This window comes from Corvus kubaryi, unplaced genomic scaffold (assembly GCF_017639235.1).
Source record: "Corvus kubaryi isolate FWS band 111438036 unplaced genomic scaffold, C.kubaryi_AGA036_p1.0 37308, whole genome shotgun sequence".
NCBI lineage: Eukaryota > Metazoa > Chordata > Aves > Passeriformes > Corvidae > Corvus > Corvus kubaryi.
The window spans coordinates 6,900,177-6,924,407 of record NW_024581096.1 but is presented as its reverse complement, the minus strand read 5'-3'; the positions used below and the strand labels follow the sequence as shown (position 1 = coordinate 6,924,407).

Here is a 24,231-nt window from a genome sequence, read left to right as displayed (position 1 = left end):
CTTGATTGCTTCACAGTCTTCGTTGAAGTAGTGGTCACAAACTGGATCCATTGAGTCATGGGGAAGTCCCGAAGAAGTGGTGGGGAAAAATCCACAGGAAAATCCATGGAACACAAAATCTACTGGGTTTATATCCACTCAGGTTCTGGTGGGAATGCCCAGGTACCTCCCCCAGGGTGGGGGCCCTTTGTGAATCCTTGACACCTTCTGAGACAACACAGCTGCCCATCACACCAGTACAGTTGAGTTGATTATGGCCCATTATGGCCATTAACAGAGATGAACACTCTCAGGCCACAGTCAATGGCCCAGTACTTCCTCAGGGTGGGATGGAGAGGGAGCCCCACAGCCCAGTGTTCTGTGCAAGGCAGGACAACTCAGCATGGCAAGAGGCACCTGCCCGACTCCACAGGACCCTCTGCTGTCTCACTCATAGCCCATCCTTCACCCTCTGTCTTTTTAGATCAGAGATTTAGCCACTGCACACTGCACACCCAACTGCTCACCTCCTCTGCCTCAGCAAAGCACTCTGGCATCTCCACAAATGGGGAAATTTTTTGAGTCATTATCCCTTAACAGTTCAATGTGTCACAGTCACTTTATAAAGACACTTTTTGCAATCAAACACAAAGTCATGCAAACTTACCAGACTTCTTCAGTTACTTAGGAAAAATGTAGGCAGCCTCCCCCACTGGAACCAACATGGCAGTTGTGTTAGAGTAAGCCATGAGCACCTAGGTCCCTGGCATATCTGTGAGCAGATGTAGACAAACGGAGTCAGACACCTGAGAAATTTACAGATCAGTTAGGGAATACATTCATGCCCCTCAACAGTGATGGAAAAATGCAATGATTGTAATGTTATCTGCAACACAGTCAGATTTTTTATGTATGTTCCAGTTCTAGTAGGATTTTGGGTACTATCTGCTTCAGCGTTTTTTTTGTATTTGAAGAAAACCTATTTCATTCATTTATGTATTTCAATTAATTAATTGCATATCCAACCACATCAGAGATGAAGATATTGTCTGGGTAAAAACTGAACAAATAGCAGTGCCTGCTTTGGGTAAACGTTTTGTTTAATTTTTACGGTGAATTATTCTTAAATTCTTTCCAAATTTTGAACATTTCAGTTATCTATCTACAGATAACATATTCAGCATAAGCTGCTTACCTGGGATACATTGGCAGTTTATAGAATGATCTACTTTCTCTTGAATAAAACGTTATTGACCATTGTGTTCATATATCTCTAGCATTGTAATAATTAGGTCTGTATTGTATTACTGTTTTCAGTGCTAAAGGCTGATTCTTTTGCCATTTTTCATGTTGGAAATCACCTTACTCCATGACCAATAGAGATGTTTTAGGAATGATGCACAACTAAATATGAGAAATATAAAAATTATGCCCTCAAATTTTTAAATTAAAAGAAGAAAATGACACAGTTGCCATGAAATTGCCTGAGGGGAATACAACAATACTAATCAATAATAGATCAGGCCATTAATATTGAAAGAGCTTTACACCTCCTGGTGTAACTTACATTGAAACTATGTTTAAAATTATCCCATCAAAACAAGTGGCGTAGTTGTAACTTCCTTATAAAAACCTGCAAAATCTGTAAAATGCTCACAAAAACTGCAGGCTAAAAGGATATGCTCTTCTGCTCTACATGCACAGAATTCAGAAGACTGACACAAAAATCATAAAGTCTTTTACATCTGTTTGCCTGATAATTTTTCTTCATTTTTTTCTGGAAACTATGTTTAAATGAGTTGATCATTAGGATTTTAATTAAGAAATATTAGTAAAATTCATCTAAAATTTATTTCACTTCAGGATTCTTTTTTATCTCAAAACTTGAATAATACAAGTGAAAATACTTAGCTCAATACACCATGAAAGTGAAAAAAGAGCAGATTTGTCATTGCTCTAACCACAAGTCTTGATGATGGAAGATATAGTAGCTTATTTATGTCTCATCACTGAAGTGACTGTCTAAATTGCCTGCCGTCATTTGGTTGTGTTTGTCTTACATACTGTGAAGACTGAACCATACTTGAGCTGGATAGGTGTACTAAGTGGGCAAACAAAGTGGTACCACAGATGCCCAGTGATATTAGAATTTCTGAACATTTATTTGGTATGTCTCGAATTAAATAAAACAGTCTATTAGTGTTCAGAATATGAAAGGAGAGTTGGGGAAAATAGATTCAGGAAGCAGCCTAGCAGCAACAAAAGGGACAGCAAAACTGACCTGCTCTCCCATGCCTTACATTGTGCTACGCTCTGTAGAAATTTGGAGTTCACTATGGTAACAAAAAAATACTTTCCATGTTATTCTTTCAGTACTTTTTTTAGAAAGAATAAATGGGCTAAAGTCTGGATAAAGGACGATCAAATAAATGACAGATTTTTTATTATTATAGGCTTCCTAAAGCACTTTGTTTATTTTTGGTTTTTTTGTATAGAAAGGCTGGCTAGGTATTTTCAAAAGCAGTGTTAATTCCTTTAAACCCCTGAGATCTTTTGGAACTTTTTGTCTTTTGAGACACTAAGATTCATCTCCTGTAGGGGAGGAATTAGAGTGAAGTTATAATAACAAACACATTTTTGAAAAGCCTTTTCTGTGCTATTACAAGCCCATCAGAAAATGAAATAAAAAAAGACTGAATGGTGTTGATTTGCTTTTGGCCAGAACAAAAGTTCCAGAATAGTTAAGGCAAAAGTAAACAGATTTAAATGCAAAAAAATTACATGGTTTCCCAGCTCAAGGATAAAGACATTCTCAGAACTATTCTGTCTGCAGGGAGAGTTCATTTTGGTTCCCACTGAATTTGTGCAATTGAATTCATCATAGTGATAGCCAAGTCATATTGGGATTGTAGGTAAACATCACAAATAATTGTGTGTGTCTCTGTGTCTGTGTGTGTTTTCAGGAAGAGAAAGCAGGAAAGCAGTTTCAATAAAGCTGCAAGGATGACCCACAAAGTTTCTTTGAAAAATAATACGAATGTTTTCATACACTAACAGGTAATAATACAACTTTTTTCAAATAATCAGTAAAAATTTAATCTTATTGGGAAGGAGTGACTTCACATGACTATTATCAATAAATAGCATTTTTATTATAGAATTTATTTTAACTTAAATACATGTGTTAAATTCAGTCTACTCTGTGTCATATCTAACCCTTTGGCATTCTGAATTAGTTTTTCCTGGTTATAACTATGAGATAAGTTAGAAGAGGATAAAGATGTCTATGGATCTATATTTCCACAGTCTGACAGCAGGTAGATCCTGTGTCCTGGCCAGGACCCTCCTACAGTAACTATTTGTCTTCACATACAGGAGAAATGTGTTTTCTGCAGCTACTGTTACTCACTCTTTTGTTCACTCCTCCTCTGCTCATACACTGGTTCTGTGTTTCCCAGAGGTGCCACCAGCTTGACTGGTGGGCTCAGCCCTGTCCTGACATGGGTCCATTGGAACCAGCTGGGCACAAGGCAGCGCCTGGTTCCCTGCTGCAGAGGACAGACACCCTGAAGTCTATCTCTCTCAAGACTTTGCTAACTACACCCAACACAATACCTTACTGACACAGCAAGTGATGAAAACACAGTGTGAAGCTGCATTTATTGGTAATCTCATGTTTCATTGACTGATCAAGGAATTGGCTGAACAGGGAACAGTTGTGTCCGTTAACCCATGCCTTGCAGAACAAGTAAAAGGTGAACTTTAACTCACTAGATGCCACAGAACTTCTTTCCCGAGGAAAAGAAGTTGTTGAGAAAACCACTAGAATGAAAATGCATTAAGGCATAAACTAAATTGTGTTGCAGTTCCACGGCAGACTGTACAGCTGTGATCTGTTTCAGCCCTCTTTATACATAAACTTACTATTATGGTGAAGGCTGAGTGAGACAACATTGGTGATATTTCCCTCATATATGGGAAACAGAAGAAGCCGTTGTAGTCCTTCTTAGTGGAATGCATACAAAACAGCTGAAGCTTGTGAGTCACTACTCAAACCTCTAGCCATATGCAAGTTGAATAAGAGACTGAGTTAGATGGTGAAAAATTTTGCTGGAAAATGTCTATAAATTCAATTAATATACATACTGTTTAGTAAAAGTTTGCATGTTTATGGACAGGAACAGCCAGATGCAAGCAAAGAAGACAAAGATACATCAAGACAAATACTTGAGGGTTTGAAAGAAAGCCAGCTCATGGAATCTGGGGGACAGAGCACCAGCTGAAAAAACTGCTTTCCTGGAATCTGAAAGGTTTTTTTGTACACCTTGTAAATAAAGAACATCACGTCAGAAAGTACATGGCTATATTACACATCTGCTCTTACAATAAAATCAGTCTGAACAACTATGAATATTGGCTACCTACTCTATTAAAAACAGTAACAGTGGTGTTAGTAGTGAGTTCCATTTTGAAGAGGAAATCAAGGATTTCCCCAGGGGAAGAAATTGTGAGCTGAGATTCCTATTGTGCATACTAAAGTCCAAGATAGCCAAAGATGCTTTCAAGTCAGAGGCTGAAACTTCACAAAAGGAATTATAACAGTATCTGGAAACTTCCCAGGAAGGGCTTGGAGAAAAACTTAAAAGAAGGAGGAAAAATACCTCAGTTCATCAGTGACATATTGTCTGGATTCATTAGGAAAATCAATAACAAATGGTCCCATCATTCAGTAGTAAAGAGAAATCAAGAAGTAATCAGCAATCTGGGTTTTGTGTACTAGAGGATTTCCTAGAAAATGAGGAAGGATCAGAAAGGTGTAGCCAACTTCAAACTTGCTAAAAAAGTTGAGTTGTAGCAAGGACTCGAAGAGCAGATGGTTCACACTGAGAAGAATATCAAAAGATCACAGACCTCACTGGCAGATAGCCACCTCAAATGGCGCTGATCCAGGCAGAGGATTGTAGGAAGACAGACTAATCACAGTATCTTTCTAGTACATCTGTAACCCTCAAAGGGGAGAATTTGGGTTGTCAGATGCTTCTATTTGCCTTAGCTTTCCACACCTCATCAAAAACTCCAGGGCTGACCTTTGACGACACCATGACAGTCCTCCTCCTGGACTGGTTTGAAAGGTGCCTGATGAGAAATATAATAGTACCAGAATTCTTAACAGCTGACCAGAGTTAAGTTTTTTGAAGTATTACCCAGAAATCCAGACAGGATTCTTTTTTCTTGATTTCAACTAATCAGGATTTTCAAAAGTCAAGGGATCAATAAAATGGTTTCAAGACTGACTCTGAGTCTGATGGGACAGTGAATAGCCTCAACAGCTGGGTAGCATTTAAAACATAAAGAGTGGGGCAAGTACCATCCCATCCCATTCCTTGGTGGTTTATTAGCACCACCTTCCATCGGGGCACAAAATACACCCTAACCCTTCCAATCCTTGGTTACAAGCTAAGGAACAACTGCAGCAGGAACTGTCAGAATGGAAAAATGGCATTAGGACCATTTGTACTATTCAGAAATGTACTGTCTCCAATTTTAAGGAAGTTTACAGCATTTGCTTACTACAAAGTAGGGACTAAGACAATAACTGAGAAGAGAGATACAAGGTCATGTAAAGGAACTATAAAACATGGCCCCCTAACCTGCTCCCCTGAGGCAGTGGAGGTGGTGTAAAAACCCAGGGTATTAGGTTTGTGTAATCCTGCTCAGAAGAGCAGTAGCAAGCATATAGCCAGATCCCGTTAGTCCTTCAAGTATTGCGTATCCAGGCACTACAATTGCTCAGAAGTCCATAGGCCAAGTGGACATCAGGATCATGAAGAGATGGGGGAGTACAGGAGGACAACCACAAGCAGGCACTATTCTAGATCTCAAACCACATTTTAACAATTCAGTCCAAGGATAGATTCTAAAATTATCCATAGAAAAGTCTGAGAAAGGAGCAAGGAGAAAACTCACCAGAACCACAGTCAAACACCAGAGATGAATACAAGAGGCAAAATTCAGTGTTCTATGTTTATAAAGCTACTGAAAACAAACAGTCCAATTCTCCTCATGCTTACTCAGGTAAAAGTACCAACAGTGGCTACACAGAAGTAAAATACCCAAGGCTGTGAGAAGAGCATTAAGTCCAGAAGGAGCAACATTGACATAACTTCCATTACAGAATTTCCTTGTCTTTTGACATTGAGTGGTTGAATAAAAGACATAGTAAATCAAAAATGAACTGTCAATTCCTTACTGCCAGCACACACAGAGAAGAAAGATTTTGTTTCTCAGGATATTTGGTGGTGGCTTTTTAGAGCAAAGTTCTTTCTACATCACAAAACTCCTTATAGAATAGAATCCAATTTCATGGAATGGTACAATATTGTTGGTTTTATGTTCCTGTTTCCAATCTGCCTATAGAAGTATGGTTTGAGGGACAATTTGCTGATAGCGTCATTGTTTAGAAATAGTTTTGGTAGCAGACTCATGGTTCATGAAAGTGGTGTAGCAACATTGAACTACAATTGCTTTCCCATGGTATAGTAGCACAATAATTTTAAATTGCTTCATTTTCAAAGTATTAATAGCATTTTTACATCTAATAAGCTAAATTGTTCAATTTAAAAGCTAAAATATGAAAAATTAGCTTATGGATCACTTAATTCATCATAAATATTTACCTGCTTCATTCAATAAACTTAGATGCTGCTGGAGCACTTTAACAGGAAAGGACACATGAAGCAAGAATGTCAGAACAATCTTGAATCCTGTCAGATATGTTTACTCCGGTTTACCTTTGCCTGTGCAAAGACCAAGAAAGAGAATTAGAAAAAAAAAATGTCTGAGAAAGAAATCAAAACATACTAATATGTAAAAAAATACTATTAACTTCAATTAAGTTGTGACTTGTTTTTCTAAATTTTTAAGCATTTAAAAGTGCAGACAAAGGGTTTTCCAAAGCATCAAAGCACGCAGGCTCAACTGAAATTTTGGTATGAGTGCCATGTAAGTCCTAGATATTACTAAAAGAAGAAAATAGAACACTGAAGTAAATATCAGCTTCATTTGTAGTACTTGCTCCCATTACTCACAACCCTACTCACTTGGTCGACATTATGCCAAAAAATTATGTAATTCTGTGGTTCTGTAGAATATGTAGTCAGAGAGAAAAGGTAACTTACAGGTATTATGAGCACAGATAAAATACACACCTAAAGACTTTAGGAACAAGAAATTATATAACTCTAATTTTGTAAGCAAAAATAGTACATGCTGAAATATGAATGTAGATCTGGATCACCATGAGCTCCCACTGACTATTGGTCAGTACCACAGTGTCTATTAGCAAGAGGAACTTTTCCTTATCTCACTTTTATTTCTTAACTTTATTGCTTAATTCTTCATCTCTGACTCATAATAGAAGTTGCAGGGCAGCTTAAAATGAAAATGATGGCCAGGTTTCTAAATAGGCTGTGTTCAGTCCTTTCAAGTTAGACAGTCTGCAATGTGTACACTTCCGTGCCTCTGAAATCCAAGACCAGAGGCCAAAGTAAAGAAAGAAGCTTTTTGTCCAGTTCAACCTTAATTTAAGTGGATACACTCTTTCAAATGTAGCAAACCAGTTATTCCACCCCCTTGTAGTCTTTCCTTACTGCCTCGACATTCTTTGACCACAGAACACAAATATGCAGTTAGCAAAAAGAGTCAGATATTCTCCAGGTAGCTTGCAAACCAAGTTCTCCAGTATTTATTAAATAATTTATTAAAATTCCCTCCCACCTGTCTGCAGAAATAAGAAGCAGAACAACCATGGTAAGTGGCTTCAAATATCCAAAGATGTAAACACCAAATATGCAGTAATTAGGTTGAATTATGTACTGACATTTTGACATATTAGATTTTGGAATAGTGTCCCTGGAGAAGTGGTTAGGTTCCTCGAAGATTTTCAAAATGAGTGAAATAACCCTACTAAACCCTACTAACCTTAAAGTAGGAAACACCTGAAAAAAGCAAGAAGTTGGAAAGTTTGAGGTAAAAAGTCTTTCTCAAGCCTAAATTGCACCATTTTGTGAAAATACATTTTCAGGCACACTATTTCTACGTTGACATAATAAACTGAATTGAGTGGAAAAAAACTGTAGACCATGTGACAACAGTATTTAACCAGCAAACAAGTTGGTCACTAAAAATTTCAGTTACAGAGTTTGTGGGTTTTGAAGAGAAAACCTGCCTGCCTTTTGAAAAAGTCTCCATTCTACACATTGACTTTTAAAATATGGTCTACATCTGTATTAATGAGTGACAAGGAATTTGAGAAATCTGGTGCACATGTGGCTTGGCAGGTGCTTTATATTGAAAGGCACATGAAGTTTTGTCAAATTGAGTAGAGCTGCTCTAATCGTAACGTCTGAGCATCAGTCATTGTTTACCTTAATTCTATCATAAGCACATCTGGGTAACTCCTTAAAATAATGGTAAGGTAATTAGTCATGAATTGAGTTGGAAATCTGATAAAGTACTTATGACATCCATATTGGTACCAAATTAATTCATCATGGTTTACATTGTTACAAAAACACCAAAGGAATTAATAATAATTTGTGCCAGCATTTGAATTTGTTGCTAACATGAGATCGAGTACAATGTATGCTTTTTAAAAAAACAGAAAAAATTATTATGGAAGTGTCTCAGTAGCCGTACAAAATTCTATGTCTGCATTTTTTTTTATTGATAAAGCACATAACTCTTTTTCATGTACTTTCCCCCATCCTTGGGGAAAAGGATAGGCAAGTTAATTTTGTGCATCTTTTCCAGTAAGTTTTCAGGATAACTCTTTGAGGCTGCATTACAAGAACTGAAGACTGTCTATACAGAGCCCACAGCAAGAGCTCCTAGTTGGAGGCAGCATACACAGTGTCCCACCAGGGAAATCCATAAATGGATAGTTAGGGCAGATCTGATTCTTTCCTGTTTTGACTTAGGACAGCTGCAGCCAAAGTTGGTGAATCAATTGCTCACAGCAGCAAGAAGCTGTCCTGATATGTCCATGGCAGTGCCACTGCCATGTGAATCTGGGGAAAGGCTGACACTATAAAGTGGGCTGTATCCTTTGAACCAAGTCAGAGGTTTTAGTCAGGAATAGCCTGCTTTATTCATGCTAAATGGCTACACATTTCTGGGTTGTCTGCTTAAAAAGTATTAGCTAATATTTTCATCATTCTGCACTAATGAAAGTTGCCTGGCACCAAGGCGGAAAATGTCTGCCACAGAAAAAACCTAGTTATAACCTACTTATGAAAAGAAAGGAAGAAAGGACCCATTCCCTGGTATGTGTATGTGTGTGTAGTGTGTCTGCAGTGTATATGTACAGTACTGTCCTGACACTTTCTATTTTCAATTATGTCTGTCCTTGGCAGATTTTTAACTCATTAGTTCAGAATTCTGTGCCCCAAGGGAATTGCAGGACTCACTACAGTAGAAAAAGCACAGGGCAGAAAACAGCACAGACATCAGGCTCTATCCATGGGAGGGTGACTGGATCCACAGGTCATCTTCCTGATGTTCAGGTATCTCCTTTCTTAGTTTTCCTTAGTATTTCCATTTTTCTCCATTACCACACTGATACCTCCCTGATTATTTCCTGATTACCATCTAAATGCAGCCTTTGTTTTCCATCCACTGTTTTCACACTTCTCCATATTTTTCCTCTCTCTTGCATTCCCAGACAGGCTTCCAAGACTTCAGTAAGCTTATGGGTTTGTAGCTTTGTATCTGAATAAGAGGTTTCATGTTCTCTGTGGCTCTACCTGAAACCCCTTCATAATCAAACTCCTGGAAAATCCTGTTGTTTTTCTTTTGTGCTCTCACAGCATTTATCCTTTGTTTCTCATTTCTTCCACAAAAAGCCTTACTTGTGCCTTAGTCAGTCATTATACCTACTTCCACAATACTTTATCTCAGCTTCTTTCTTTGTTCTCACTTCCTCAGTCTCAGTTCCTATTCTCACTGTTCAAGAAAATAGTGCTCATCCCTTTGAATTTCTCACTATCCCTTCTGTGCCAGGGCACAGTCAGCCCTTCAAAATTTGCACAATAGAGCTGTGGTTACACCCCTGCACTAATATGCACAGATTCTCCCTCTGTCCCTCTGTGCTGCCCTGCCCAGATTCCTCCAACGGCTTTGCTGCACTCTCTAACTCCTTCTAAGTTCATTCCATGATCCAGTCGCCTGCTCATGTTGAAGGCACAGCTTTGTAAATATGAATTCACCCTATTTTATCTTGGCTCATCTTGCTTCTGAAGTGCATAGAATACCTCTAAGTCCAGTGGTTCTCCAAAATCTCTTCTGTCTATTTTTCACTAGCCCCTTCTTCCCCCACACCTGCAACAACTGTCAGTCTCACAACTGGTTCAAGTCTAAATCCTTGACAGGCATATTACAAGTCTCCTTCGTAATGCCTCTGTCTGCATCAGGTTGGGAGCTCTGTAAAGTTAAAAAATGCCTCATTCTGTGTCTGTGTAACATCACACTGGTGCTCAGCACTTGAGAAGAAAGATTTATTTCTCCCATTTATATGTTCTTGATTTAAAGACATGTTTTCTCACTTGGAATGTATTTTATCATCTGATTTGAAATTGTCATGTAATCATAACAATGTGTTTGTGATAGTACATTACATTCCATGGCAAAAAAATATGATGTCATAAATGCAGGATTTATACCTTTACTGCAAAAATCAAGCTGAAGAAGCAAATGGATGGAAAAAACCTCATTAAAATACCAACATTTTCTGTAATTGCAGTAAAAATATCAATGGAAACCCAGACACACATTGTTTAATAGTTTTCTTTTTATACATGTTTCCTGATTTTTAAAAGCCTGCTTCTCTGAAAAAGGCCTTTTTGGGGGGTGGAAATATATTTTAAAATAGCCGCAAAAAAATAAGTGTTTGGATTCAAGGCTCTAAAATTCAAAACGATTGCCTCAGACAAATTAAATAGAATGGAAATAAAAAGGGCCACAATGGTGAGAAAACACACATAAAAATTTCTGGGCTGCATTTCTCAAAGCTGAGCTGCCTCTGCTGCACTCTCTTCATTAGAGTGCAAATGACGTATTAAGGATGTACTTGCACAGATTATTTACAAGAACTAAGATGTGATTAATAAGAGGATGGATCTGAAAACATCCTCTGTGTTGTTCTTGCTAACAAGTGGGCTCAGCTTTGTAATCAGACGTTGTCAGGAAAAGCAGCACATCCCAAAATGGTATGAATCATGTCTGACTTCCTGCCCTCCCTCACTGAAAACATAGACAAGGGAAAAACAAAAACTTTTGAAGATAATACAGAGGTTAAAGACACATGTTTGACAAAATCATTGAAATTTAAAGAAAAAAAGATGTTTCTAAGCAGATGTCCCTAAACAACTGGTGTATTTCAAACACAGGAATTTCATAATATTATGGTTTTTTATGATTAAATTATTTATAATAGAATTTTTTTGCTGGAGTTTTCAGAAGATTTTGCAACTGTAAGTTAAACAGTAGGAAATTGTTTCCTGTAAAGGAGTTGTGTCTCTAAACTGATTGTAACAATGGTGTTGGATAGAAGATAACCTCTATCCACCCAGTTTGCCTATTGCTCCCACACATTCTGTTGCAACCAGATAAATGAAGAAGTTACTCTTTCCTCACCTTTAAAGTAGGTTGGGAATAGATTAAAAAGATGTGGTTTAACATTTGTGATTGGATGCATTTGGGTTTTGGAGCAAATAGAGTGTTTGAAGAACAAAGGAGAAAGATGGAAGACAGTACTAATATCTGAACTCAGCCAGGTCTCAGAGCTACTAAGCATCATTAGGAAGCATTTGTCACAGCCCTTGATCTGGATTAGACGGCCCTCCCATTCCTGTTACAACTTGTATGGACTACAGTAGTCCTCTTGAGCCAAGCCGCACTTGATGGAGATCCTCTGTGAGGGTGATCACTGTCTGAGACTCCAGAGTCAGTCAAGGCTGCCATCAGAAGGACAGATTCTATGGACAGATTTTAAACACCTTTTTCTTCTCATGTACCCAAACACTTCCTTTGGCTTCTCCTACCTAACAACATGTGGGTTTTCATGTAGAGTTCCTTATATAGTGTGAAATTTTTCACTATGGAGAATCACTGATTCCTACAATCTCCGAACAATTAATTTTTTGTGAGGATAATCTTAATATCCAGTGTAGGGATACAGATAATCAAGACAATCCAAACAGACAAGCAAATGATATTTTGGGACAACATTGAGCACTGCCACGCCTTGCACATGCCCAGGAAATGGATGACAAGTAGACAATAGCTGCTGTCTTAAATAAAAAGTGTGTATTTCAACTATTCATTTGGTAGGTTCACCACGTCTGACCAGAAGGTCACGTACATGATTTAAAATACAGAAATACTGTTTGTGCTTAGAGAAGGAAGTCCTCTTTCTGAAACAGGAAACCATATATTCAAGAATACAGGCATGGTTTTCAATGTGAATCCACATGGATTTAGTTACAGTCCTGTCACCCACAAGAGCTGTGAGAGCCAATTTAAAGACCTTATAAAATGATGTATAGATGCTTGCACAGTTCCCACCAGCCAGCTCTACATTACTTTCACTTTGCTGTACAAACAGTATTGTGTGTTTCAGTGGAACTACATTCAGAATGAGACAATGTTGTCTGGGGTGATTTTTTTTTTAATGTTGACTTGTGATTTGAGATGTTCCAGAGAATGGCATTTAAATGTTTTGCAAAATTGTGTCTAGCATGTCTAGCATGTCCTTAACTTTTGATGTTCCCCTCAGTACAAATCTTTATTTGCTTACCCATTCAGATCAGCACTCTCACAATCCTCTACTGGACTAGCAGAGAATTCTACACTATCAGCTAAAGGCCAAACCTCAGAAAAGGTTGCCTGTGCTTGTGACAACACAATAAACTATTGCTGAGAGCTGATGACAAGCTGTCCAAATGAGATCCAACTGGTCTGATGACAAAGTAGTCCTCAATGGCTTTCAGAAGATGGTTTTTTGTAACTCTCTGATGACTCTACAAAGAAATAAACACCACAGTCAGTCAAACTGAGGTATAATATGCCTAACACACTGCTGGCATACAACTCATTCGGTAATGTAAAAAGTGACCATACATCTTTATGTTACAAACATTTCCTACCTGCATTTATACAGATATAAAACTGTTAGCAAAATGGAAGCTATTTGAGGCTTGTAAAAGAAAGCAGACCATATTATCTGGATTATTTCCATTTTGGACATATTTTTTTACTTAGTCTAGTATGAATGGTTTATATTAAAACATTTAAATATTGAAAGAAGTTTTGGGTTACGGACTGATAGTAGTTCCATAAAAACAAATTATTTTTCCATTTCTACAAAATTTAATTAAACATGTGAAAACAAATATGTTGTGTAATATCATTCTTCCTTGCCTCCAAAAATAAGGCAGGATGCTGGTAATCTGCTATAGACAGATTTCTTTTTGTGGCTGTATGGCTGGCACCCCTTTGTGAATTACTTCTCCATATATTCTCCCTGCTTCTCCCCTCCCTTTTCTGCTAATTTCAACTTAAAATATTTTCCTGTTAGAAATAGGAAAAGCCTACTGCAACTTGGGAAGTGACACATTGGTATTTGGTTATTTCTAATCAATTATAGATTAAAAATTTGTGACAGCAAAGCATGTAACTCAATTATTACTGTTATAATTATTATTACACTACAAGGTACACCTAAACATCAGGACCTGCCTTAAACCATGACAGGCAAATGCACAATCTCAAGTTTTGTCCATGCCACTTCCATGTAGACCTGAGACTTTTTACCTGAACCATCGACATTGACTGTAATCTCTCACTTAGTTTGACTGAAAAGGGAATGCAAGATCCCTGAATTAGAACCAAGGTTTGGCATTGTCACAGGTAGTCCCTACCCATGTTTAGTTAAGATGAACCTGGATGTCTCAGCACAACTTGAGACACAGCAGCTTGAGATAAATTCAAGCCTGGAAGGAAAATTGCAGCCTCTCAGGCACTATTCCTCCTCAGACCCCAATTCACACCATTTATTGCAGTATGTTCTGTCGTAAGGGCAAAGCATCAGAGTCATTTGTCTCTTCACTGTTCTTTTAGAAACATTGTCTTCAGCTGTGCCTTTTTGCTTCTGAACCTCCCTTCACCTTTGCTCTTTCATGGCTGAGTAAGAGGTTTGTAATATTGCATCACTTGCCCTGCCATCATCTGGCTTTTTGAACTACAACATCTTCATCTCTTCCGCCAGCTGTCCCCAAACAGTCATTGAGGGGTTTTTTGCCTTGTTTTTTATCAATAGCACAACTGAAGAAAAAAAATCACGCTTTCCTCATTATAAAATCACACCAATAGCAGAATTGCCTCATTCTTGTCTTTCTTCATTTCATCCAGTTTGTTTACATGCCATTGGCAAAACACCAGCCAGCATCTCCTACCTCTGCTATAATTGCCAGGACTCCAGAAAATCCAAGCTTTATTTTATGCTCAACTCACAGTTAAGTCTCAGTTGAACATTACACATGTAGCATCAAGATTCCATGTGCCTTCCATTCCCCATACGTAGATCTCCTTCTCCCTTCTCTCCTGCTTCAGTCTGTGAATGCTGACATTTCTTCCTAATTGCATTTTCTGGATTCTCTTTTGAATTTTGCCTGCAGCTTTCCTTCCATGAAAGTCTTTATATGTGAACTCTGTCTGCCTCCCTGTCTTTCTACCAAAGCATTCACAACATGCTTTTCATCTCTGAGGTCAAATTTCTGCTCCCTGGTTTTCCTAATGTTCATTGATTCTTCCAGAATATTCCTTGTATGTCAAGTCATACAAGAGGAGACAAGAAGGTCAACCACATTTGCATCTCTTTTAAAGACCTGTGGGCAAATATCTTAGTTCTATCGTAACTGTTTACTAGATTGGAATCTTACAACATAGATCTCTGAATCGTCACGAACCCACTTGCAGGCCAGTTAGCATTGATTTTACTGTCTGACAAGATATTGAGTTCAACTTCTGATTTATTTTTCTTGTCTTTTTTTCTTTTTAGGAAATTATTATTACAGTCAGGGTGCTACGTAACTTCACTGGACTAGAAAAAATGCTTCTTTTCCATATTCATCTGGATGTAAAATATATCACGGTACTTTTATCATGGAGTGCCCAAAAATATCTGACAATAAAGTCAACTTTGAGTGAGCTTAAATAAACCAATAAGTCTAGAAGACAGCTATGGAAGTGAAGAAAACTCAGAGAGAGGAAATAAGCAAATGGAGTAAGTTGTTTTTGCAGGACTGATTTTGCTTTAATGTATTGCCCTGAAGACAACTATAGGACAACTGTACAGTACAGTTAAATGAACAGATGTGTGCACCAACCATACATTCATAAAATAAGCCTTTTTACATACATGTCTGCTAAAGGAATAAGAATAGAAAATAATATCTTTCCCATGCGGGAAAGGGTAGAATATTCAACCCATATGGAACGGCTGGTCTTTAACTCTTCTTCTTTATTAGTGTAGTAGTAGAAATGGAAAAGTTCAATTTATCATCAGTGGTAAGATTACCAGTCTGCTGTCATTTTTTACAGGCTTAATAAGTGATATGCTATTGTTATTAACTTTAGTTATTGTAAGTTATGCGTAAGTGGTGTTTCAATTTTACTTGTGATGATCTTTTAAAAGAAAATACAGGATATTTGATAAAATAAATGTCTATTAAATAAATACACTATTATTCTGTCCAATTTGAATAACTAATAAATCTCACTATCTGTTTAGAAAAAGTCCAATTTTATGTTTGTCAGCCTCTAACCACACTGAAACTTCACATACAAATGGTATGAATCATGAGACAGAAATGGAAGATGGATGTTACCTTCTGTGTGTTGTGTAAAGATATTATCACCCTCCTCTAAGAAGATTTATGGAACCATCTAATGAGAAACACTATTTAAGGGACAGACAACATTGTGACAAAAACCAGTCTCTCAGAGTTTCCGCACTTCAGAACTCTTCTCTGGGGAAAGTACTACCAAGCCATTCATACCCATAATAACATATAATAGAACTCTAGAAACACTAGGGTACCATGAATATCTTGTGGAGTGTGACCACTAACGGTGCCAGATAGCTGCACAACAAGCAGAGGCAGCATGAACCTTTTCCTAGTGACACCAACATCAGCAAAAGGAATTCTTCCATCATCAGCACTTTGCAAATCTTTGAAAAGGAATAAAATCTCCAAGCACGTGATAACTGGTAGGTACTTTATAAGCAGTAAGAATTTTCAAGCCCAGTGGAACACAACAATCTCTGGGAAAGACCTTTTTGACACAGTTGGTGAGGCGCTAGGTGATATTGATTTTTTCCTCATATTAGCAATTCAAATACAACGTATCTCATTTGAGCTACTAGTCTAGGCTAACTAAAAAGGTACCTCCAAAGTGCAATTTGTTATATCCTGAAATCATCACTAAAATGACTGCCCCCTTCACATCTTTCTTTCCCTTAGGAGGCTAGCCAATTAATGCATACTAAAAGCCTGACTTTTTGAAATAAAAGCCAGGTGATATTAATTCCAAACACTGTATGAAGTCTGTCCAGGGTGACTCTAGGAATAATGAGAAGTATAAGCAAGTAGCAAGAATGTTAGAATCAGAAAGCTAATGAAGAAAAAGAAAGCTTTTGCTTGGTATCTGGCATGAACTAGCATCATTCCACTGAAGTTCCTGCAAAAAGCTTGGCTTCCAGAATGATTGTGGGTTTTATTATAAAACTGTCCATAAATGTACCCTTCCCATATGTCACACCACTGATTATCACAGCAGAATCCCTTCCAAGAGACATTCTGTTCATCCTGCTGGGTTTGACTGACTGTTCACTTATACCACTGTGAATAAGACAATGAATGACACTGTAATTATTATAGACACATCAAGATTAATTAAACAAACAAACAAGCACAAAACCTAAGCATCAGGAAAATCAGATCAGACTAAAGTTTCTGCTTATGTTACAGAATTTACTCCATTAGTTTCACCAGATTTGTTCCTCATTCCCTCTTTTATATTTTGGCCTCCTTTTTTTTTAAGACTTACTAGCCTGGCTATGGTGTGTATTACATACACATCATTCCGTGTATGTGTGTCTGCACATGTGCTTATTTTCTGTCTCACTGACTCTGGCCATCCTTCCCAGTTTTCGAAGTCGTTATCCCACTTAATTAAATCACATGGCAGAGCAGAGTTACTTTCAGAGATATTTAGTGTTTATGAGCTTCGTGAAAACAGATAGCTGGAATGAGAAAATAGCTCCTATCAGTATCCCTGGAAAGATTGTGGCATGAGTCTCTAACTTATTAGACACTTGGGAATCTAACCACAAAACACTGCTCAGTAAGAAAGTGTATTTCAGTAGCTTCACTGTTCATTGCCCCACTAGGAATAAAGTCTACCACCCACTGTTAAATTTCTCTTGAACTGCTGTGGAAATGCCTAAGTGACTACAGATGCACAACCTCATTTTTAATAAATACACTGCAGAATAACCTACAATCTTCTGAAAAATCAGCTGGGTAGAGGATCAGACTGGCCACTCTGAGAGGTCTTCTTGAGCCAGCACCCACACCAGCAGCCTAAAAGCTCGAAGTACACTATACCTTTCCAGCACAGACTGGGCTCTCATGTAGGCAAGGACCCTATCTCCATTTTCCATGTAAAATAAATCTGTTGCTCTATATATAGAAAGGTTAGATAATAGCAATGTTAATGTCATGGCCTGTTTTGAAATTAATTCAGATCACCAGATGCACACAGTACAACCTCAATAGATTTCAAAATATTTCTCTTCAACCCAATCACCTTGCAGTTCAAGACTTCCTTTAAAAACACAGGAACAAACTGCAAAGTAGAGAGCAAAATAACTTATACTGCCATATTCCAGTGTTGTGGAAGAGATTCGAATCATTCCCACCTTGGTCTATCTGCATTTGTGTTTTATCCTTCCTAGCTCAGGGAAACTAAGTGCACTAATGATTCGAATCATTCCCACCTTGGTCTATCTGCATTTGTGTTTTATCCTTCCTAGCTCAGGGAAACTAAGTGCACATGAATATGAACAGCAGGAAGAAGCAGAAGTGTTAGAAGATATCTGGCTATTCTCCACCCCAGTCTCTTTGTCATTATTCTGTTTTTGCCCGTGGCTTTTCTATGTGAAGGGATAAAAATTCATAAAACAAAAATGAGAAAAAAAAAGGAAGAAGAAAAAGAGAAAAAATAGGAAAAAAAAAAGGGGGGGAAAAAAGAGCACCACCTTGGTTTAACTAATATTTCCTTTCCTACTTGTTTTATATTACACAACCAAGTGTGCTAGCACTAAAACACCACATCGTCCTTGCTGTATGAGTTAGAACAGCTGTAGCCACAGCATAAGTGCCCTTGAACATGCTGAAATTTTCCAATGTATCACAATTACAGAAACACCTGTGCCAAACAGCTTTCTTCTGATCCTCTATAAAAGTTCACAAAGCCCTCAAACTTTCTCATTTCATACAGGTCTGTACTGCCTTGAAGCCAGCTCCATGCATCTCAATACAGGACACTGCAGCATTGTTTCTTGTCATTTTGCCTCAAAACATAAAATAAAGGGTATGTGCAGGTGCAGAAGTCAACTTGTGATTCTGTTACTTGACAATAAGGCATAAGACACACCACAACAATACTGATTTTCTTGATAAATCCTTTCCACAAACAAAATTCTTCTCAAAAAATTAAAAGCACAAATATTGTGACAACAAATGCTAGCTGTCTTGATCTCTGCAGATCAGCTATCCCACGAGTACATGTGAGCTATTGATTTGTTATGCATCATTTGGGGGCTGGTGAGGGTAGGTTTAAATCACATCTGTACGTAGTGACCAAAGCTTCAGGACTGGATGCATTTGGCTTTGTTGTTATTTTACAAACACGATGCTATGGTTGCATTCCAGCTTTAGGAGCTGCTGGCTTGAGTCTATTAAATTGTTTACATTTATACTACCCAAAATTTCTGTTTAAAAAGGGCCGGAAGAAAGCCACCCTTAGCAATCACTATGGAAAGTGTGGCTGATGATACCCCAGGCAGAGATCCAGAAAAGGGAAAGGGAAGTAGAAGTCAGTTACCAAGCCCAAGTGTTTGGTTCATGCAGAATGGCAGTCTGTAGATAAGCTTGTCTTTTGAAAGATGAGGAGTATGTAGTAATTACACAGCCTCCCAAGCCTTGGCTCTCTATAGCCATTCCTAGCTATCAGAAACTTCTCCATGTCCAAGAAACGCAGCAATAAAGTTTTAATAATAATTCAATCATAAATACTGCATGTAATAATAACAATATATATTAGAATAATAAAATATTCATCCAAAAGTCACCATTTTTGCTGTTTCAGAGAGGGAAAGACTTCCACCCTCCCCATCAAGATAGCCTATTGTGGAAAACATGAGGTTTTTTTCACAGAGCATGAGGAGATAATAAATAAAATTACTACACTAATTCAGGAAGCAATACACAATGGCAAGCATAATTTGAACCACTTCTGCATTGCTCATACACTCAAGAAAAACAGCTAGATGTCATTGTGTACAGCTCAAGGGAAACATCTGTTCCAACTGCCTCGGTCAGCAAGCAATAAGGAATATTACTGAAAATATCTGAATGCTTTTATGCAAATAAGTGGTATGTCTTCACCTTGCATATTATGCTCTGTTCTGATTACTCCACCTAATGAAACATTTAACAGAAATAGAAAGCGACTGGAGACAACTGATAAGAATGTTATAGCCATGAGAAGGATTCTATAGCCTTAAAATGTTAGGATTATTTAGCCTGGAAATAAATAAAACCAGCAGTCACAGTGCAAGCACATGCCATAACGAAACGTTATTAAGGGTGTAAATTGAATACTCCTATTTGCTTGCATTTTTTGTCACTTTTCTTACCCTTCAACTGTCTGGTCTATTTAGATGTTGTGATATGAGAATTAGTAGATGTCTATTACTCTAAATTTGAACCATGGCTGCCATGATGAGGTTCACAGATGGTCACTAGGCAATTTCATAACAAACAAAAATAATCTTATTTACCCTTTGTCCTCATAAAACAACAAGGAGGCCATTACATTTAAAAGGCAACCCGTTTCTAAAGGAAACACTCCTATAACATAGCCCTAAATGTGGCTTTTCCATGGTCCACGCATCTCTGGGAAGCAACCACTGCTTGCTCAGGAAAGAAGAGATCTTGTGAGCAAGTTGCCATCCCACAGATGCAGCACCCAGCCCCGCTGCAGCCCAGCCTTCTGCCAGCTTCAGACACCACTCTGACATGAATTCGGGCAGGCAAGGGGGACAACACTCCTGTCTTTGGAAGGGACTTTTTCTCTTGCCACTGGAGCACTTGGGACGCTGCAGTCCCTGGCTGCCGGTGCAGAAAGTGGAGATCCCCCTGCTTCCTCCTCCATCAGCACCACCCTGCCTTGGCACACAGCCACCCTGCGCAGCTCACTGTGACAAACAAGCATCACCGAAGCACGGAGCTCTAAATGTTTCCAACTAATAGTCCAAACACTTTGTGCCATACATCATAGCTTTCTCCACACTCCTTTCTGGAGAATTCAATGCTGGAAATGATCAAGATAAGAATCCAAATGGCTGTGATGCCAGATTACGTTTCTAATTCACATTTCCATCAAAATAGGGGTTATTTTTAGGAGTGATGAAAAGACCTGCTTATTTAAGTGATAAACGCATTACTACAAGGTAAAAAATGAGGAAAAGAATTTAGGAGGATTCAAAAGGCTTATACTCTGTGACAAGTCAAAACTGCCGCAGTTACATATAGCTGACAGACCCCCCTGTAGGAGTGAGAGCATCGATGCATAGTTCAGACACAGGGCTGATCACTGACTGACTGCCTCAATGGACAATCTTCCCCATAGTCACCTTATCCCATATTTGTCTGCTCTGGGGCTTCTTGATCCCTTTCAGAAGCTTCTGGTAGAGTTGATCTCTGTCACAGATATTCTACTGCAGGCACCAGATCAGTCAGAATTGTAATTTCTATGTCCCAGTCAAAGAACTGGATTTTTTTCCTTCTTTCAATCTTTATCTTCATGTGTATGAGAGACAGAGAGAGGAACAAAAAAAGAGGAGGGAAAATGCTACCTTTTATGCTTTTACATATTGAAACAGGACTATTAGAAGCAGAACATCTGAGATAGGAATCTTAATGGTGGCAGAGATCAAATATAATCTTCCAGCTATAGTATTTATGGTTCCAGTTTTAGTTTCAGTGAATAGAAAATTTATTCCAGCATCAGAAGTTTGCTTCCATTTGCTGTCTATTGCAAGCACTGGCACATACTTTTAGTGTGGATATCGTGGACAAAGTCTGTGAATACATGTTGGCACAAGTTTCCCTGCAGCCACGGAAACACCTGCCTCCAAGTTAATTTATAATCTGCACCTATGGCCATGGGCCACTTACAAGTTTATTGAAAAAGGTCTTGTCAAACCATATAGGAAAGACTCTGTTCTTTCTCTTCCTGTTCCACATGACATAAGTTTGACATTAACAAGTCACATTTTTATGTCCAGCTTTATAGATTGTTAATAATACAGAAAGATTTTTGATACGTAAGATCATGGGTCAAATATTTCTCACTCTACTCCCATGAATAGTCCCACAAACTTTATTTATACAACTAGTCTGAGGAAGACAGTCATGTTTTACCTATCCTGTAAAATTATTCTGCAGTGTTTTGAAGTGGCTCTCACCATTTCTTAAGGCTGTTCTCATTAACTTTGAAGCACAATGTATGTTAGCCACTTGAGCTCTTCAGATGAAATCCTATAAGATAAAGCAGAGTTGTTCATACATAAAAAGAAATCTGATAATGCAGTCAAGATGTCCTGGTTCTACTCAAATACAATTCAGTACAGGAAAATATCATATCCCCTCCACTCTTTCTGGGTTTAATGTATTCCATGTCACTCTACATAGAAAGGATTATGAAAATCAATTCAACCACTATTTCCGTGACAACTTTTTTCCCTTTGGTTTATTAATGACTATGGAGAACAGGTCTGTAAATGAGTCACTGCTTTTTGACTCTAGTGTAGTCAGCTGGCATACTGCATCTTGGCCTTGTACTAGACCTAGGTGGTTTGTTTTTGTATAATTATCATGTAAGTAATCAGGAAGTAGATTCTCCTAGGATGTTTACAAATATCACGAAGAGTCATTATTAAAAGTATCAGATAGATGATATAGGATGGTCTGGAAAGTACAGAGAAGTTCAGGTTTTCTGAACTAACTTGTTTTTCTCCCCTAACTTGTGTAGGAAAGAAAAGTGTACCAGAAAATACACAGCAACATAAACAACTCATTTCAGTTCAAATCTGGATCCAAGCTGGAAGCTTAGTATTTAGCACTCAACCCATTTCAACACAGAACCAGCAGCAGAAAGTTTCCACAGCATTTGCAGTTTTATTGGGAATCAGCAGATGGTGCTTCCACAAAGCCCTTTACAAGTTCTGTGTAATGAAATATATAGGGGGCTAGGTCATGCTGAAATGTTAATTATAACTGTCATGCCTGGCTGTGCATTGCATCTGTAAAATCTTTCATTGACCAAGTTTCTTCCATTTTTTTAATTGCTGACCCACCTGTAAAATGGGTGATTTATGCCAGAAGCTTCACTCTTACACCTCTGCAGATGACAGCATAGGTACTCCAAGCCTGGTATTCTACATCCCTGAATGATAGGAAGAAAATGCATAGCTACTTTGCAAGGATTCTTTGGAATCTAAAAATACTGACTTAAGTTAGGCTGAGAAGCAAAACGCTGAACAACTCCGGAATGAATATCTCACTGGGAGAGGTAAAAGAGCTGTGGGCATCAGCAGCTTGGGACAGAAAACCACCAGTGTTTTTAAAACAATCTAGCACTGATGTGTTCAGAAGTAAATGCATCAGCAGCAGAGGTGCAGTTGCTTCTACAGCCACAGTCTATCTTGACTTCAGGGCCAAAAAGAAAAGCTACTCCATACCCCCATTTACTTGGTTTGGACCCTCACCGGCACAGATACTCATGCTTCTCCAATTCTCTTCTGCCCCACTGTTGGCAAGTAGCTGAGGAAAACAGTCACAAGGCAAAAGTTGTTTGTGCAGTCTTTCAGCTTGGGCTGCCAGAACTGGATGGCACTGGGATGTGACAGCACGTTCCTCCTCTCCCCAGAGGCAGGTTCCTTTTCCACCAGCAGCACAGCACTCAGGCACATCCTCCCTCATCTGTGTTATCAGACAGACAATCCCCGTGTTAGTGATTGCATTTTCCCTGCAGCTACCTGGTGCACATTCTGTATTAGACAGCAGTGCTTCAAAATAGCCCAGGACCAAATATTTCATTCATAATTACACTCCGATTATGACATGAAGGTATATTAACATTACCGTAAATTTACAGTGACCTAGAACAAAACAAATTAAATTAGTTTCTTGGAATGACACAAGAAAGACCAGTAGGGATTTTCCAACTGTTATATTCTATTTTAACCCCAAATCCATCTGTCTTCTTTGCAAATTGACATTATGTATACAAAGTTAGTCCATTTATATCCAACACCTTATTGCTTAGCAGTGGATTCCTGAAGGTTTTCTTGCAAAATACTTAACTGCCTGAGGCCCGGGGGAAATAAAACCCCTTTCTTTGTTTCCCAGCTATTTCTAATGGGATGAATAAAGCCTTTAACTCTGGTAGTAGTTAACATACACAGTCGGAGGTAACAATTATTTCCTGAAAAGCAACTGATCTGTGTACATCAAATCCTATCGTTCCTTACAGGAGATATCTGGGGAAAGGAAGGCACTCCATGAACAACACAAGGTGTCATCATAGTGTGAAAACATGATCTAGTAAAATTCATGGAGAAGGGAACCAAAAGAAGTACCTACTGACAATCTGATTGTCATGAAGATGCCCTGCCACACATCTCCCTAAAAAAATCCTCTAGAATTTCCATTTTTCCTTTCTCTTAGGATCTCTGCAGGTGATTTTTATTTACTTATTTACAATGAATTCAGTTAACTGAAAGTTTGCTATTTTCTCCTGTTTCCACAAAAGGAATATGACCACCAAATCTCAGAAACCAAC

The 24,231-nt window shown here is 38.2% G+C and overlaps 1 long non-coding RNA gene across 1 annotated transcript; it reads right to left on the bottom strand.

The window, feature by feature from the left end:
* Positions 1 to 14: 14 nt before the first annotated feature.
* LOC121664802 lies at positions 15 to 23,707 on the bottom strand. The gene is made up of 6 exons (XR_006016135.1): positions 23,156 to 23,707; positions 22,745 to 22,833; positions 21,810 to 21,926; positions 12,833 to 13,055; positions 6,657 to 6,776; positions 15 to 751 (listed from the first exon to the last, which is right to left on the bottom strand). It is a non-coding gene; the product is annotated as an uncharacterized LOC121664802 (long non-coding RNA).
* Between the last annotated feature and the right edge of the window lie 524 nt (positions 23,708 to 24,231).